General features: G+C 78.4%; 1 pseudogene; it reads left to right on the top strand.

Moving 5' to 3' along the window:
- The first annotated feature begins 1,694 nt into the window (after positions 1 to 1,694).
- LOC131275715 (5S ribosomal RNA) lies at positions 1,695 to 1,813 on the top strand (annotated as a pseudogene).
- The last annotated feature ends 315 nt before the right edge of the window (positions 1,814 to 2,128 follow it).

Raw genomic sequence — 2,128 nt, 5'->3', positions numbered from 1 at the left:
GCCTTCCCCGCCGGGTCCAGGCCAAGCACCAGCACCCGCCACGCGGGCCCGCTGGGACCAGAGCTCCCTGCCCTGCCCGGTGGACACCCGACGGTCCGCTGCCCGCGAGGCCTCTGGCCCCTGCCCCTCTGGCCACAGCTGCAGCCCGGGGCCTCCTTCCCCCGGGGGGGACGGCAGGGCCCGTGGATCTGTGCTCGGGGCACGAGGGCACATGAGGGCACGGCGAGCAGAGGCGCTGGTCCTGGCAGCCCGGCTCCGCGGCCAGTTGGGCTCGCGGCTGGGAGACCGAGGCCCCGCGGTCCAGGGTGTCACTGGCGGCCGGCAGGTGTGCGGAGGCCGGGTCTCGCTAGCGGGAGACCTGAAGGAAGCGGCCTCCCGAGGGCATCTCCCCCACGGGGCGCGCGGCGCGGGTTGCAAGGGTCCCTCCCGCCGGCGGCAAGCGCTCAGGCGCCTTCTGGAAGGTCTGGCCGAGCCGGCGGCCGTGTCGCCCTCGCCTCCCGCCTCCCGCCAGGCGCATCTGCAGAAGCTGGGCGAGCTCCGCCGCCAGCAGGCGCTGGCGACAGCGAGGCCTAGGCCGGCTGAGGCCGGGACGCCTGGAGGGGGTCGGGTGGCAGGGCAGCGGGCAGGGGCCCCAGCTCTGCGGTCCAGGGCCTCTGCGAGGAGAGGCCCGTGCCCACGGCAGCCCGGCAGGGCCCAGGCGCAGGTGCGGGGGCACCGAGGCCACGCCCACCGCCGCGGCCCGGGGGCGCTTCCGCTGCGTGCGCCTCCGGGCCTCCCGCTGCGGCTGGGCAGCCCCCGGTGCCAGGTGCAAGGACCTGTGCTCTGGCCCCGATCCGGCCACCTGCCGCTCTCCACCTGGCCCCGCGGTGGGCGTTTGCAGCCAGCGCGGCCGCCCGCATCCGACGCCGGCTCGTGGCCGCCGCTCCAAGGGAGAGCGGCCGCTCCCGCGCACGGCGCGGCTGTGGGGCGTGAAGGCCGGGCGGCGTGCGGGGCGACCCCCGCCCTCCGCGTGGGCGTGGCTCCTGGGGGCGGCCCCGGCGGCCGAGGGCAGAGCCCTGCGCGCGGCCGGGAGCGCGAGGTCTGGACGTGAGGACCCGCTGCGACGGCCGAGGGCCCAGGGCCCGAGCTCCGGGGGTAAGGCGTGCGGGGTGGGGGCGTGTGTGTGTGTGGGGGGGGGCCGGAGGCGTGCGGGCGCGTGGGCGGCAGGCCGGGGCTGGGGCTGGCCCCGCCTCCTGGGCCGGGGCGGTACTGGCTCAGGGGCGCCGGCTGGGCGTGGTGGCAGGTGCTTGGCCCGGGCGCGGGGTGGTGAGGCAGGGCCGGCCGGCAGGGGGCGCCGGCGCTCGCGCCTGAGGCGGTCGCTGCGGGAGAGTCGGGGGCCGGCCGGCCTGGCACCAGGGGTGCGCGTGGCGGTCGGGGGTCCGCAGGGCGCCGTCCACCGACTGAGCCGTCGGTGGCGCGGGTGCCGCGCCGTGGGCCCGAGGGCGGAGCAGGGGCCGGTGACGTGTGGGCAGGCGAGCGGCGGGGGTCCCGGGAGCCAGTGGCGTGCGGGGGAGGGGGGGCTCGAGGCCAGGTAGGGCCAGAGCGGAGGGCGGAAGCGGCCGCCCTCAGCCTCCGGGGGCGGGAGCGGGAGGCTGGCGGCTGGCAGCGCGGCGGCGCGCAGCGGGCTGTTGAGGCTGCCGCCGGCCGCAGCCAGCGTCGACGGCCATAGCACCCTGAACGCGCCCCATCTCGTCTGATCTTGGAAGCTAAGCAGGGTCGGGCCTGGTTAGTGCTTGCATGGGAGACCGCCTGGGAATACCCGGTGCTCTGGCTCTTGCCACGCGCCGCCCCTCCCTCTTGCTCGCGCTCCTTTTGCCCGCCCCGAGCCCGGCTCCCCGTAGCCCTCAGGGCCAGGTATGCAGGCCCCCGGCCCCAACCCCAACCCCAACCCGCGCGCGCCCTTCCCTGGCGGCCCAGCCACGCAGGCAGCCACGCAGGCGGCGGCCACCCAGCCCTTCCTTGGAGCTCGCAGCCCCGCACCAACCCACACCTGGCTGGGGCCCGCGGGGGCCCGCGCCCACTGCGCCTGGGCCCAAGAACCCAGGCCCGCTAGACCTGTCGGCGTCGGGCGGGCCCTGCCTCTGGCCCG

The sequence above is a fragment of the Dasypus novemcinctus genome, chromosome 23 (genome assembly GCF_030445035.2).
Source record: "Dasypus novemcinctus isolate mDasNov1 chromosome 23, mDasNov1.1.hap2, whole genome shotgun sequence".
NCBI lineage: Eukaryota > Metazoa > Chordata > Mammalia > Cingulata > Dasypodidae > Dasypus > Dasypus novemcinctus.
The sequence above is the reverse complement of the archived record's forward strand: the minus strand, read 5'-3'. Positions and strand labels throughout refer to the sequence as shown.